The sequence below is a fragment of the Pleurodeles waltl genome, chromosome 3_1 (assembly GCF_031143425.1).
Source record: "Pleurodeles waltl isolate 20211129_DDA chromosome 3_1, aPleWal1.hap1.20221129, whole genome shotgun sequence".
NCBI lineage: Eukaryota > Metazoa > Chordata > Amphibia > Caudata > Salamandridae > Pleurodeles > Pleurodeles waltl.
Window position 1 is genome coordinate 664267211 of NC_090440.1, and position 16678 is coordinate 664283888.

Below are 16678 nucleotides of genomic sequence, written 5' to 3' on the forward strand. Positions count from 1 at the left end.
CAGAGAAAGAGTTGCATTCAGTTCCATAGCACTCGTAGGGAAATGCCATTTCCAATCCATCAAACTCTTTCATATAAAGAGTGTCACATCTAAACAGGTAATGCCTCAACTTCAAAGAGTCACAAACAATCAAGAGAAGCCTGTTTTTCGATTCGGTTTAGTAAGTACCCCAGAGAGCTCTAAGTGGTGAAGTGACACTTTACAAGAGCACCACAGATCCTTTTAAAATGAGAAACGAGCCATTAACCCTAAATCCTACACTTCACCAAAAGTACCTCAAATGTGGTCAATGAAAGTCTTCTTTTCCATTAAAAAAGGTGTGAATGTATGTATCTATATATAAAGAAATCTGCTAAGTATTGCCCTCATTCTAATCCGTCTTGACTATGACCACCTAGCTTTATGACCCATCGTCTGATCCATGGAAGATTTGAGGCACCTCCTAACTTTGATCGAACCTCTGATTCTGATCTGAATGCACTGTCAGAACAGTGCCGAAATCACGATCAGTTAGCCCTAAAACCAATCATATCAACCAATACCATATACTCGAACTCAGCTGCTGTCCTAGAAGCCTGAAAGCAACAGCAAAAATAAATTAGAGCATTATGAACTTCTCGTGATTTTGGTATCTCTCTTAACTTTCCCAGTTTTTCAGCATCAAGCACATACCTCACCATTTTAGCCTCCACATGCTGTAATTGTGACAGACATTTTTTTCCTCCTTCATTTATCATGAGTGACACCATATTTAAACCTGACCTTAGATCAATTACTTTTTTTTTTGTTTTACTTGGAAGAATTACTAAAAGGAAAACATTAAAAGAATGATATGATTTAAAGTGCAAAAATACAGCATAAATATGTTTTTGGGACAGAACTCACAATGTCACGTAGAATATCAGAGGGACTGGAAGTGTTTCCTTGCTTTACAAGACTGTTTTGAGAGGGCAGGATAGTGGCTTCAACACGTTGCTCCTTCTTGCAACGTGTTTGAAGTGAGGATATCATGTTTTTAAGAATAAATAAACTTCTAATAAAAGGCACTCAAAATATAAGAGAACAGGGATGGGAGAGGTATGGTGGGGCACCTAGATATTCTGTTTGGAAAAGTTGGCATTCAGAGAAGGGAAAAGATTAAAAGGATTAACTGGGTTACACCTCTAGCCCTCCTTATATAGTTAGTTTAAAGGATGAATTAAAAAAAAAATTGCAATAGGAAGTTTAAAAGCAGAAAAGCAACTTGAGGTTGAAACTGACAATGGGTAGATGCTAGTGTGCGTGACAGTAGTATCTTCAAAGCAAAGGGGGGATAACCCTCAGAAGGTAGGAATACGACAAAATAATGCCAGTTAAAGCCACGAGAAGCATCACAATTTTCGTTCTGTATGAAAAGAAAAGGTCCTAACCAACAGCAATAGTTTTGGAACTGGGTGGCATTCACACTGTGTCATACCATCATTGAGTGGTTGGATTCGTAAAAATATTGTGAATATCTAAATTTTTGTGAGCATTCACCGTTATTGCCCACAATGCTTCCACATTATAGTCTCAATTTCAAGATGGTATTTTTCATGTCAAAGCACTACGTGTGAGGTAGCTTCTTGTGTCAGTGTCATGGAAAATATGTTGCACTCCTCTTCACTGTGTGCTTGGAGGGTCTCACCCTACTATTGAAAACCCACGTGCTGAATAAATGGTGGTAAAATTAATTGATACACCGCACAGCAGTGGTCTCACTGAAGAGGATGTGGAAATGAAGTGTGAGAAGTTTCAAACAGTGCAGAGTATTGTCTTTATACCTTCTCTTTTTTGGCTTGGCTGAATGTCAATATAGTAATAATTAGTAAATTAATTAACACATGGTCACATTGGTGCTCTGCATCTGTCAATAAGTGAGATTTTCAATGAGCAGGATCTAATCTCAAGAAAGCCAAAGAGTCAAAGATGCTAAAATTATTTAGTGGAATGTGTAAATTGCACAGTATGAAGTATCTTGTTTTCTAAAGAACAGTGTAATTAAATGCAATGCTTAATTCATTAAGAACTTTGCTGAGGACATACACCCTCTAAGGTCCATGTTCAAGAAAAGGGTCTTGTTTGAATGGAATTCTGATTGCCAACATGAATTCAACAATGTCAAGAATGGCATCATTAATACCTTTAACGTTGGCAATTTTATTATCAAAATAAAAACGATTCTTTCTACAGATGCAAATAATAAGGGTTTGGGTGCAATCTTATCTCAGAATGTCAACAGTATTGAGAGGATAATGGCATTCGCTCCATGATCTCTCAGGGTTGCTGATGATTATTACTCTATGGTGGAAAAAGAAGCACTTGGCTGTGTCTTGGACATAAATTATTTAACATTTTTGGGGTCTGCCATTTACATTAAGAACAGACCACAACCCTTTAGTCCCAGTTTTGTCCACTAAAGGGATTTAAAGAACCACACTGAGGATCCCTAAATGCATCTTATGACTCAAAGGCTACAATTTAAAGTTAGAATACGTTCCAGGTAACAAGAATCATGTTAGCAGATTTTTTTTGTCACACCTGTGCACATTTTGGAACAAAGATTAGGATTACTAGAGGGAGCAGTTGTATCTCCGAGTATTCAGGTTGTTATGAGACATGAGTGGGAAAGTTTGACAGTACAAAACACTTTAACTACAGTTAAAATACTTTAAATTGAATGGATGGTCAGAGAGGCGCAAGGAATTACCTGAGCATATACAACTCTGCTGCAATGTAAGAAATTAGCTATTCCTTGAAGGAAATTTTATTATGAGGTCTGAAAAATCATACTTCTTGTGGATATAGGTGAACGCTTCGTAGGCGTTGCTCATGAGGGCCATTTAGAAAGAAATCTCACCAAAAGCAAGATTAGTTTTGAGTATTGGTTCTACTGAGAAAACTAGGATCAAACCCGACACCCGTCTGTATCCATAGAGAGAATGCCACTGAGAGAAGATTGCACCAAAACAAATACAAAGCATTTTATGACAATAAATGGGGAGTCGTTGATCCCAAATGGAGAGTGGGAAAGTGAATGATAGGAAAAAATCCATTAATAAATTTAAGGCTTTCTCCTAACACTGAAAATTAAACAAGTTAAGAAATATGTAATAGTTCTGGAAGATTGTCGTATTTGGAGCACGCACAAAATAGCCAATTTCCTTGATCATGATCCTTAAAGAAAAACCTGTACCTCATGTCATTCAGGACCTTAATGTGCTGCATAAAGAGAGAAAAGGGTTAGACTGCACCACCTTCCTGATTGTCAAAAAAACTTATATGTATTGAATATTTTATTTACTTGGTTCACACGTAAATCACCTGTTAGCTTATATGTTTCTTGGTAAGGAGACATGTTGTAATTTTTGTAAACAAAATGTATTGTATCTGTATTCACAGGATATTTATTTCCTCACCCTATGTGTTCTTCCCTTGTTCCTTCCTCCTCCCTCCAGCCCCTACTGGTATGTTCCACTAGCACTAAATCGGTTTAGAATGTTGGCTGAAGGGATTCGCTGGAGAGCAGTTGTAGATGTAAGAGTGGAGATAGGAGGTATATGTTATGAACAAACAAGTTACCGTCATTCACAAGGTTCTCTTCCCTTTGTGTATCACCACTTCACTTTCAGAGAATACCTCAGTAAATTAATTTCACACATTTGTTCCTGCTGCAGATCTGTCAAGTAAAGGGACTTGCTCTTCGTTGTTGGGGGCACATTTCATTCCTAAATCCTTTTGGTATTTCCACCCCAACAGCTGAGATCCCTTCTTAGTTATGTAAACCTTTCCCACTGTGGACCTTTTCTTAAATGAAATTTGCATCTTCAACATGCACTAAGGGGTTGGGATCTTTACTATAACACCCAGTTTTTATGTCTGGGGTTCTTGTGTGTAATCTCTTACTGAGAATTTGTTGTGAAATGCATCTCTATTTATTTATTACAGTATATGAGGATAGGGAGCAGACCATAAATTGAGCGGGTGGATTGTCGGTGGAGCCCACTGGCACTCATTTCTGGGGCCAGAGGGGCACACAAACGCCTATTTTCCATTAGTAGACATTCCCCTAGAGCAACAGGAGGGAAAACACACAGACGGGAAAGAAGAAGGAAGAGAAGACCAAATAACCACCAACAATGAGAAAGCAAGAGCCTGCAAAAGAAAGATACAGGACTGTGAAGCATCTGGCAGTGGATTAATGAGGCATTAAATGGATTCTGGACTAAGCAGCCTTGGTAATTGGTGTGGCGACATCCTGTAGCACCAGCTGCTGTCTTTTGCACAGTACTTTGGGCATCAGCACTTAGTATGTTACAAATTAAGCACTGATGAGAAACACAAATCTGCAAAAATATTCAGGGTTATTCCATCAAGATTGATATTACATGTGGAGTAATCTACACCGTCATCCACCCCAATGAAATTAACTTGAAGGACCATGTTCTCCTTCTCTTTATCTGGTTTCATCACATGGACACCCTTGTATCTCTTTACAAACTTTGGCATAGTTTCCACTCTTAATGCGCTTCTTGCAAGTCACCCCTTTAGCTGGACATTTAGGACTGTTGGCTAAATTATTGAATTTCCACATCTGCAACATTTTAGTTTTTTTAAAGTTGTCTTTTATTTTTGTGTGTTTTTTTTTTCACTTTGTAGACTTCATTGGTATCAAACATTATACACATTATTCTCAACCTTACAGGAATCTTTTGACTGTTTCTTTTCTAATATGCATGCTGCTGTGCGCTCTATGTTTTTAGTTATATTTATATATTTAATGGCTTCTGGTAAGTCTGGCCTTAGAGACAATAACTTCTCTTGAGCCTTAGGGTCATTTGTACATCTGACTAGCTGATCTCTCATAAGGGAGTCTGTCAGGCGTCCAGACCCACAAGCAGCAGACAGACTTCTAAGTGCAGCAATGTATCTTGTCATAGTCACATTAAGACCTACTGAAGAATGTATGTTTTTACAATACGGCATTGAGTTTTTCTGAAAAATGCTTTTCCAGTTTTTTAAGAGTGATTTGCTATATGTCTGAATGTACCTTTTACTTCCTCCTCGCATAATACAGTTCAGGTAAGTTTTCAAAAATATTTTCCCTTATAAGCCAATATTATGTAATAATATATGTTGATTACGGAACTGAGAAAATGTATGCCCACTTTTTGCTATGTTTAACTCACAGTCTGAACCACTCTTTCCTGGGTAGTACTGGTAACAGTATACAAGAGCGGAAGGTGGAAGTAAAAACGGAATAATTTCAGAGGTCTATGGAGCAACAGGTGAGGAAAATGTGGTTGAAAAGTACAAGGTTCCCCTAAACTATCTCAATTGGTTAGAAATGTGTAGGAAGTTGGCTCTGTGTGCACTATTTCAAAGTAAGGAATAGTATGCACAGAGTCCAAGGGTTCCCCTTAGAGGTAAGATAGTGGCAAAAAGAGATAATACTAATGCTCTATTTTGTGGTAGTGTGGTCGAGCAGTAGGCTTATCCAAGGAGTAGTGTTAAGCATTTGTTGTACATACACACAGGCAATAAATGAGGAACACACACTCAGAGACAAATCCAGCCAATAGGTTTTGTTATAGAAAAATATATTTTCTTAGTTTATTTTAAGAACCACAGGTTCAAATTCTACATGTAATATCTCATTTGAAAGGTATTGCAGGTAAGTACTTTAGGAACTTTGAATCATTTCATTAGCATGTATACTTTTCACATAAAACACAATAAGCTGTTTTAAAAGTGGACACAGTGCAATTTTCACAGTTCCTGGGGGAGGTAAAGTAATGTTAGTTTTAACAGGTAAGTAAGTCACTTACAGGTTTCAGTTTTTGGTCCAAGGTAGCCCACCGTTGGGGGTTCAGAGCACCCCCAAAGTTATCATACCAGCAGCTCAGGGCCGGTCAGGTGCAAAGGTCAAAGAGGTGCCCAAAACACATAGGCTATAATGGAGAGAAGGGGGTGCCCCGGTTCCAGTCTGCCAGCAGGTAACTACCCGCGTCTTCGGAGGGCAGACCAGGGGGGTTTTGTAGGGCACCGGGGGGGACACAAGTCCACACAGAAAGTACACCCTCAGCAGCGCGGGGCGACCGGGTGCAGTGTGCAAACAAGCGTTGGGTTTCCTTTAGTTTTCAATGGGAGACCAAGGGGTCTCTTCAGCGATGCAGGCAGGCAAGGGGGGGGCTCCTCGGGGTAGCCACCACCTGGGCAAGGGAGAGGGCCTCCTGGGGGTCACTCCTGCACAGAAGTTCCGTTTCTTTAGGGGCTGGGGGCTGCGGGTGCAGGGTCTTTTCCAGCCGTCGGGAAATGGAGTTTAGACAGTCGCGGTCAGGGGGAGCTTGGGGATTCCCTCTGCAGGCGTCGCTGTGGGGGCTCAGGGGGGACAACTTTGGTTACTCACAGTCGTAGAGTCGCCGGAGGGTCCTCCCCGAGTTGGTTGTTCTTCACCAGTTGAGTCGGGGTCGCCGGGTGCAGTGTTGCAAGTCTCACGCTTCTTGCGGGGAGTTGCAGGGGTCTTTAAATCTGCTCCTTGTAACAAAGTTGCAGTTCTCTTGGAGCAGTGCCGCTGTCCTCGGGAGTTTCTAGTCTTTCTTGAAGCTGGGCAGTCCTCAGAGGATTCAGAGGTCGCTGGTCCCTTGGAAAGCGTCGCTGGAGCAGGTTTCTTTGGAAGGCAGGAGACAGGCCGGTAAGTCTGGAGCCAAAGCAGTTGGTGTCTTCTGTTCTTCCTCTGCAGGGGTTTTTCAGCTCAGCAGTCCTTCTTCTTCAGGTAAGTTGCAGGAATCTAAATTCTTAGGTTCAGGGAAGCCCTTAAATACTAAATTTAAGGGCGTGTTTAGGTCTGGGGGGTTAGTAGCCAATGGCTACTAGCCCTGAGGGTGAGTACACCCTCTTTGTGCCTCCTCCCAAGGGGAGGGGGTCACATTCCCTAATCCTATTGGGGGAATCCTCCATCTGCAAGATGGAGGATTTCTAAAAGTTAGAGTCACCTCAGCTCAGGACACCTTAGGGGCTGTCCTGACTGGCCAGTGACTCCTCCTTGTTGTTTTCTTTGTTTCCTCCAGCCTTGCCGCCAAAAGTGGGGGCCGTGGCCGGAGGGGGCGGGCAACTCCACTAAGCTGGAGTGTCCTGCGGTGCTGTGACAAAGGGGTGAGCCTTTGAGGCTCACCGCCAGGTGTTACAGCTCCTGCCTGGGGGAGGTGTTAGCATCTCCACCCAGTGCAGGCTTTGTTACTGGCCTCAGAGTGACAAAGGCACTCTCCCCATGGGGCCAGCAACATGTCTCTAGTGTGGCAGGCTGCTGGAACCAGTCAGCCTACACAGATAGTCGGTTAAGGTTTCAGGGGGCACCTCTAAGGTGCCCTCTGGGGTGTAGTTTACAATAAAATGTACACTGGCATCAGTGTGCATTTATTGTGCTGAGAAGTTTGATACCAAACTTCCCAGTTTTCAGTGTAGCCATTATGGTGCTGTGGAGGTCGTGTAAAACAGACTCCCAGACCATATACTCTTATGGCTACCCTGCACTTACAATGTCTAAGGTATTGCTTAGACACTGTAGGGGCACAGTGCTCATGCACTGGTGCCCTCACCTATGGTATAGTGCACCCTGCCTTAGGGCTGTAAGGCCTACTAGAGGGGTGACTTATCTATACCTGCATAGGCAGTGAGAGGCTGGCATGGCACCCTGAGGGGAGTGCCATGTCGACTTACTCGTTTTGTTCTCACCAGCACACACAAGCTGGCAAGCAGTGTGTCTGTGCTGAGTGAGGGGTCTCCAGGGTGGCATAAGACATGCTGCAGCCCTTAGAGACCTTCCTTGGCATCAGGGCCCTTGGTACCAGGGGTACCACTTACAAGGGACTTACCTGGATGCCAGGGTGTGCCAATTGTGGAATCAAAAGTACAGGTTAGGGAAAGAACACTGGTGCTGGGGCCTGGTTAGCAGGCCTCAGCACACTTTCAATTCAAAACATAGCATCAGCAAAGGCAAAAAGTCAGGGGGTAACCATGCCAAGGAGGCATTTCCTTACACAACCCCCCCCCCAAACGAAAGAGGATGAGACTAACCTTTCCCAAGAGAGTCTTCATTTTCTAAGTGGAAGAACCTGGAAAGGCCATCTGCATTGGCATGGGCAGTCCCAGGTCTGTGTTCCACTATAAAGTCCATTCCCTGTAGGGAGATGGACCACCTCAACAGTTTTGGATTTTCACCTTTCATTTGCATCAGCCATCTGAGAGGTCTGTGGTCAGTCTGAACTAGGAAGTGAGTACCAAAGAGGTATGGTCTCAACTTCTTCAGGGACCAAACCACAGCAAAGGCCTCCCTCTCAATGGCACTCCAACGCTGCTCCCTGGGGAGTAACCTCCTGCTAATGAAAGCAACAGGCTGGTCAAGGCCATCATCATTTGTTTGGGACAAAACTGCCCCTATCCCATGTTCAGAGGCATCTGTTTGCACAATGAATTGCTTGGAGTAATCTGGAGCTTTTAGAACTGGTGCTGTGCACATAGCTTGCTTCAGGGTGTCAAAGGCCTGTTGGCATTCTACAGTCCAGTTTACTTTCTTGGGCATTTTCTTGGAGGTGAGTTCTGTGAGGGCTGTCACAATGGATCCATATCCCTTCACAAACCTCCTATAGTACCCAGTCAAGCCAAGGAATGCCCTGACTTGAGTCTGGGTTTTTGGAGCTGCCCAGTCCAGAATAGTCTGGATCTTAGGCTGGAGTGGCTGAACTTGGCCTCCACCTACAAGGTGTACCAAGTAAACCACAGTTCCCTGCCCTATCTGGCATTTGGATGCCTTGATAGAGAGGCCTGCAGATTGCAGAGCCTTCAAAACCTTCTTCAGGTGGACCAGGTGATCCTGCCAGGTGGAGCTGAAGACAGCAATATCATCAAGATAAGCTGCACTAAAGGATTCCAACCCAGCAAGGACTTGATTCACCAACCTTTGGAAGGTGGCAGGGGCATTATTTAAACCAAAGGGAATAACAGTGAACTGATAATGCCCATCAGGTGTGGAGAATGCTGTCTTTTCTTTTGCTCCAGGGGCCATTTTGATTTGCCAGTACCCTGCTGTTAAGTCAAAGGTACTTAAGAATTTGGCAGCCCCTAATTTGTCTATTAGCTCATCAGCTCTAGGAATGGGATGAGCATCTGTCTTGGTGACAGAGTTGAGACCTCTGTAGTCCACACAAAACCTCATCTCTCTCTTTCCTTCTTTGGTGTGAGGTTTGGGGACTAAGACCACTGAGCTAGCCCAGGGGCTGTCAGAGTACTCAATTACTCCCAATTCCAGCATCTTGTGGACTTCCACCTTGATGCTTTCCTTAACTTGGTCAGACTGTCTAAATATTTTGTTTTTGACAGGCATGCTGTCTCCTGTGTCCACATCATGGGTACACAGGTGTGTCTGACCAGGGGTTAGGGAAAAGAGTTCAGCAAACTGCTGCAGGACCTTCCTACAGTCAGACTGCTGTTGGCTAGAGAGGGTGTCTGAGTAGATCACTCCATCCACTGAGCCATCTTTAGGGTCTGATGAGAGGAGATCAGGGAGAGGTTCACTCTCAGCTTGCTGGTCCTCATCTGTCACCATCAACAGATTTACATCAGCCCTGTCATGGAAGAGCTTAAGGCGGTTCACATGGATCACCCTCTTGGGGCTCCTGCTTGTGCCCAGGTCCACCAGGTAGGTGACCTGACTCTTCCTTTCTAGTACTGGGTAAGGGCCACTCCATTTGTCCTGGAGTGCCCTGGGAGCCACATGCTCCAGAACCCAGACTTTCTGCCCTGGTTGAAATTCAACCAGTGCAGCCTTTTGGTCATACCACAACTTCTGGAGTTGTTGGCTGGCCTCAAGGTTTTTACTTGCCTTTTCCATGTACTCTGCCATCCTTGAGCGAAGGCCAAGTACATAGTCCACTATGTCTTGTTTAGGCTCATGAAGAGGTCTCTGCCAGCCTTCTTTAACAAGAGCAAGTGGTCCCCTTACAGGGTGGCCAAACAGAAGTTCAAAGGGTGAGAATCCTACTCCCTTCTGAGGCACCTCTCTGTAAGCGAAAAGCAGACATGGCAGGAGGACATCCCATCTCCTTTTGAGTTTTTCTGGGAGCCCCATGATCATGCCCTTTAATGTCTTGTTGAATCTCTCAACAAGGCCATTAGTTTGTGGATGATATGGTGTAGTGAATTTATAAGTCACCCCACACTCATTCCACATGTGTTTTAGGTATGCTGACATGAAGTTGGTACCTCTGTCAGACACCACCTCCTTAGGGAAACCCACTCTGGTAAAGATACCAATGAGGGCCTTGGCTACTGCAGGGGCAGTAGTCGACCTAAGGGGAATAGCTTCAGGATACCTAGTAGCATGATCCACTACTACTAGGATGTACATATTTCCTGAGGCTGTGGGAGGTTCTAGTGGACCAACTATGTCCACACCCACTCTTTCAAAGGGGACCCCCACCACTGGAAGTGGAATAAGGGGGGCCTTTGGATGTCCACCTGTCTTACCACTGGCTTGACAGGTGGGGCAGGAGAGGCAAAACTCCTTAACCTTCTGGGACATATTGGGCCAGTAGAAGTGGTTGACTAACCGCTCCCACGTCTTGGTTTGTCCCAAATGCCCAGCAAGGGGAATATCATGGGCTAAGGTCAGAATAAACTCTCTGAAACCCTGAGGCACTACCACTTTCCTAGTGGCACCAGGTTTGGGATCTCTTGCCTCAGTGTACAGGAGTCCATCTTCCCAATAGACCCTATGTGTTCCATTTTTCTTGCAATTGTACTCTTCAGCAGCTTGCTGCCTAAGGCCTTCAAGAGAGGGACAGGTTTCTTGTCCCTTACACAACTCTTCCCTTGAGGGTCCCCGTGGGCCTAAGAGCTCAACCTGATAAGGTTCCAGCTCCATAGGCTCAGTTCCCTCAGAGGGCAGAACTTCTTCCTGAGAAGAGAGGTTCTCTTTTTCTTGCTGTGTTGCAGCTGGTTTCCCAGCTGACTTTCCTTTCCTCTTGGTAGGCTGGGCCTTTCTTCCAGACTCCAGCTCTACTTTTTCACCCTGAGCCTTGCACTGTGCCCTTGTCTTGACACACACCAGTTCAGGGATACCCAGCATGGCTGCATGGGTTTTCAGTTCTACCTCAGCCCATGCTGAGGACTCCAGGTCATTTCCAAGCAAACAGTCTACTGGGATATTTGAGGAGACCACCACCTGTTTCAGGCCATTGACCCCTCCCCACTCTAAAGTTACCATTGCCATGGGATGTACTTTAGTCTGATTGTCAGCGTTGGTGACTGGATAAGTTTGTCCAGCCAGGTATTGGCCAGGGGAAACCAGTTTCTCTGTCACCATAGTGACACTGGCACCTGTATCCCTCAGGCCCTCTACACTTGTCCCATTAATTAAGAGCTGCTGCCTGTATTTTTGCATGTTAGGGGGCCAGGCAGCCAGTGTGGCTAAATCCACCCCACCCTCAGAGACTAATGTAGCTTCAGTGTGACACCTGATTTGCTCTGGGCACACTGTTGATCCCACTTGGAGACTGGCCATTCCAGTTTTAGCAGGATGGGAGTTAGAAGTGGTATCTTTCTTGGGACAGGCCTTGTCTCCAGTTTGGTGTCCAGACTGACTACAGCTACGACACCAGGCCTTTTTGGGATCAAAGTTTTTACCCTTGTACCCAGAATTGTTTTGTGAAGAGGCTCTGGGCCCACCCTCCTGTGCAGGTTTTTGGGGGCCTGTAGAAGACTCTTTACTATTTTTGTTTTTGGCTGTCTCACCACCTTTCCCCTGGGGAGGTTTTGTGACCCCTTTCTTTTGGTCACCCCCTGTGGAAGTTTTGGACACCCTAGTCTTGACCCAATGGTCCGCCTTCTTTCCCAATTCTTGGGGAGAAATTGGTCCTAGATCTACCAGATGCTGATGCAGTTTGTCATTGAAACAATTACTTAACAGGTGTTCTTTCACAAATAAATTGTACAGCCCATCATAATTACTTACACCACTGCCTTGAATCCAACCATCTAGTGTTTGTACTGAGTAGTCTACAAAGTCAACCCAGGTCTGGCTCGAGGATTTTTGAGCCCCCCTGAATCTAATCCTATACTCCTCAGTGGAGAATCCAAAGCCCTCAATCAGGGTACCCTTCATGAGGTCATAAGATTCTGCATCTTTTCCAGAGAGTGTGAGGAGTCTATCCCTACACTTTCCTGTGAACATTTCCCAAAGGAGAGCACCCCAGTGAGATTTGTTCACTTTTCTGGTTACACAAGCCCTCTCAAAAGCTGTGAACCATTTGGTGATGTCATCACCATCTTCATATTTAGTTACAATCCCTTTAGGGATTTTCAACATGTCAGGAGAGTCTCTGACCCTATTTATGTTGCTGCCACCATTGATGGGTCCTAGGCCCATCTCTTGTCTTTCCCTTTCTGTGGCTAGGATCTGTCTTTCCAAAGCCAATCTTTTGGTCATCCTGGCTAACTGGATGTCCTCTTCACTGGAGTTATCCTCAGTGATTTCAGAGAAGTTGGTCCCTCCTGTGAGGGAACTAGCATCTCTGACTAGTATTTGTGTAGTCAGGGCTTGAGAGGCCCTGCCCTCCCTAGATAGGACTGGTAGGGGGGAATCTTCCTCCAAGTCACTATCCTCATCCTCTGTGTTGCCATCCACAGAGGGGTTGGCTCTTTCATACTCTGCCAACAGCTCCTGGAGCTGTTGTTTGGTAGGTCTAGAGCCCATTGTTATTTTCTTGATTTTACAGAGTGACCTTAGCTCTCTCATCTGTAGATGGAGGTAAGGTGTGGTGTCGAGTTCCACCACATTCACATCTGTATTAGACATTATGCTTCTAAAAGTTGGAATACTTTTTAAGAAACTAAAACTAGTTCTAGAATCTAATTCAAACTTTTAACAAACTTTTAAACTCTAAAAGAAATGCTAACAGGGACTAACACAAGGCCCTAGCAGGACTTTAAAGAACTTAGAAAAATTTCGAATTGCAAAAATCAATTTCTAATGACAATTTTTGGAGTTTGTCGTGTGATCAGGTATTGGCTGAGTAGTCCAGCAAATGCAAAGTCTTGTACCCCACCGCTGATCCACCAATGTAGGAAGTTGGCTCTGTATGCACTATTTCAAAGTAAGGAATAGTATGCACAGAGTCCAAGGGTTCCCCTTAGAGGTAAGATAGTGGCAAAAAGAGATAATACTAATGCTCTATTTTGTGGTAGTGTGGTCGAGCAGTAGGCTTATCCAAGGAGTAGTGTTAAGCATTTGTTGTACATACACACAGGCAATAAATGAGGAACACACACTCAGAGACAAATCCAGCCAATAGGTTTTGTTATAGAAAAATATCTTTTCTTAGTTTATTTTAAGAACCACAGGTTCAAATTCTACATGTAATATCTCATTTGAAAGGTATTGCAGGTAAGTACTTTAGGAACTTTGAATCATTTCATTAGCATGTATACTTTTCACATAAAACACAATAAGCTGTTTTAAAAGTGGACACAGTGCAATTTTCACAGTTCCTGGGGGAGGTAAAGTAATGTTAGTTTTAACAGGTAAGTAAGTCACTTACAGGTTTCAGTTTTTGGTCCAAGGTAGCCCACCGTTGGAGGTTCAGAGCAACCCCAAAGTTATCACACCAGCAGCTCAGGGCCGGTCAGGTGCAAAGGTCAAAGAGGTGCCCAAAACACATAGGCTATAATGGAGAGAAGGGGGTGCCCCGGTTCCAGTCTGCCAGCAGGTAAGTACCCGCGTCTTCGGAGGGCAGACCAGGGGGGTTTTGTAGGGCACCGGGGGGGACACAAGTCCACACAGAAAGTACACCCTCAGCAGCGCGGGGGCGGCCGGGTGCAGTGTGCAAACAAGCGTCGGGTTTCCTTTAGTTTTCAATGGGAGACCAAGGGGTCTCTTCAGCGATGCAGGCAGGCAAGGGGGGGGCTCCTCGGGGTAGCCACCACCTGGGCAAGGGAGAGGGCCTCCTGGGGGTAACTCCTGCACAGAAGTTCAGTTTCTTTAGGGGCTGGGGGCTGCGGGTGCAGGGTCTTTTCCAGCCGTCGGGAAATGGAGTTTAGACAGTCGCGGTCAGGGGGAGCCTAGGGATTCCCTCTGCAGGCGTCGCTGTGGGGGCTCAGGGGGGACAACTTTGGTTACTCACAGTCGTAGAGTCGCCGGAGGGTCCTCCCTGAGTTGGTTGTTCTTCACCAGTCGAGTCGGGGTCGCCGGGTGCAGTGTTGCAAGTCTCACGCTTCTTGCGGGGAGTTGCAGGGGTCTTTAAATCTGCTCCTTGTAACAAAGTTGCAGTTCTCTTGGAGCAGTGCCGCTGTCCTCGGGAGTTTCTAGTCTTTCTTGAAGCTGGGCAGTCCTCAGAGGATTCAGAGGTCGCTGGTCCCTTGGAAAGCGTCGCTGGAGCAGGTTTCTTTGGAAGGCAGGAGACAGGCCGGTAAGTCTGGAGCCAAAGCAGTTGGTGTCTTCAGTTCTTCCTCTGCAGGGGTTTTTCAGCTCAGCAGTCCTTCTTCTTCAGGTAAGTTGCAGGAATCTAAATTCTTAGGTTCAGGGAAGCCCTTAAATACTAAATTTAAGGGCGTGTTTAGGTCTGGGGGGTTAGTAGCCAATGGCTACTAGCCCTGAGGGTGAGTACACCCTCTTTGTGCCTCCTCCCAAGGGGAGGGGGTCACATCCCTAATCCTATTGGGGGAATCCTCCATCTGCAAGATGGAGGATTTCTAAAAGTTAGAGTCACCTCAGCTCAGGACACCTTAGGGGCTGTCCTGACTGGCCAGTGACTCCTCCTTGTTGTTTTCTTTGTTTCCTCCAGCCTTGCCGCCAAAAGTGGGGGCCGTGGCCGGAGGGGGCGGGCAACTCCACTAAGCTGGAGTGTCCTGCGGTGCTGTGACAAAGGGGTGAGCCTTTGAGGCTCACCGCCAGGTGTTACAGCTCCTGCCTGGGGGAGGTGTTAGCATCTCCACCCAGTGCAGGCTTTGTTACTGGCCTCAGAGTGACAAAGGCACTCTCCCCATGGGGCCAGCAACATGTCTCTAGTGTGGCAGGCTGCTGGAACCAGTCAGCCTACACAGATAATCGGTTAAGGTTTCAGGGGGCACCTCTAAGGTGCCCTCTGGGGTGTAGTTTACAATAAAATGTACACTGGCATCAGTGTGCATTTATTGTGCTGAGAAGTTTGATACCAAACTTCCCAGTTTTCAGTGTAGCCATTATGGTGCTGTGGAGTTCGTGTAAAACAGACTCCCAGACCATATACTCTTATGGCTACCCTGCACTTACAATGTCTAAGGTATTGCTTAGACACTGTAGGGGCACAGTGCTCATGCACTGGTGCCCTCACCTATGGTATAGTGCACCCTGCCTTAGGGCTGTAAGGCCTACTAGAGGGGTGACTTATCTATACCTGCATAGGCAGTGAGAGGCTGGCATGGCACCCTGAGGGGAGTGCCATGTCGACTTACTAGTTTTGTTCTCACCAGCACACACAAGCTGGCAAGCAGTGTGTCTGTGCTGAGTGAGGGGTCTCCATAAGACATGCTGCAGCCCTTAGAGACCTTCCTTGGCATCAGGGCCCTTGGTACCAGGGGTACCACTTACAAGGGACTTATCTGGATGCCAGGGTGTGCCAATTGTGGAATCAAAAGTACAGGTTAGGGAAAGAACACTGGTGCTGGGGCCTGGTTAGCAGGCCTCAGCACACTTTCAATTCAAAACATAGCATCAGCAAAGGCAAAAAGTCAGGGGGTAACCATGCCAAGGAGGCATTTCCTTACAAAATGTATACAAAACTCCAGGTGATTCCATAGGGCAGGCACTTTCTGGAAGGGGTGTTATCATTAATCTGCCTAGGAGGGCAGCTGCCTGGGTATAATCATATACTGTTTTACGTTAATAGTCCCACAGAGGAATATGACTATGTCACAGGATGGTTCTCTGTGATGAAAGGAAGCCACTGACAAAGAAAGGAGTAACACCCTCCTTGTATATAACGAGGGAAGGCAGGGCAGAAATGGCAATGGGCAATATAGGCTCTTTTCTGTTTTCTTGGCACAACCAGTGAGGCTGAAGGAGGGCCTGCATTAAACTATACCTACATGCTCTGCCGCTCGCCACGTTGCTAGGTCTATAAAAGGATACCTCCTTCTCACACACATGGCACAGCGTGCATAGCAGTACCACCTTATATATAGCTTGGTCTGATAGCAGGACACCGCCTCCTGTAACTAACAAAACAATAGGTGTAGCACCAACCAGATGCCGCTGCATTGGCAGTCAGAAGAATGTATAATTGTCTTTCCTGTGATTGAGAGGCTGTCCTGGGGTCCATGCTGGATGAATCCACATTGACTGTTAAAGGCAGCTGTACTACGATTTGACTCTGTTATTCGCTTGAATGTCAATGTGGCAATGATCCACGCAATGTTCCACGGTATCTACCACCTGGTAATTCTGAGCCAGCCACATTGCCAGTTCAGATACCACTGTCACCCATTTTCTCAACATAATATCAAGCCTACTGTATCTGTCGTTCACGTACATGGTTGTTTTATTACATGTATGTAGATGACATCCACCATGCAGTCTAAGCTGATTTAAGGGAAATCCCAGCAGCTTTCCAGGTAGCACTTTACCATC

General features: G+C 45.5%; 1 protein-coding gene across 2 annotated transcripts in view; it reads right to left on the minus strand.

Annotated features, from left to right (window-relative positions):
• Positions 1-16678, minus strand: part of B4GALNT4 (beta-1,4-N-acetyl-galactosaminyltransferase 4) — a 701168-nt gene that overhangs the window by 275356 nt on the left and 409134 nt on the right. The gene's annotated exons all lie outside the window — the stretch shown is intronic.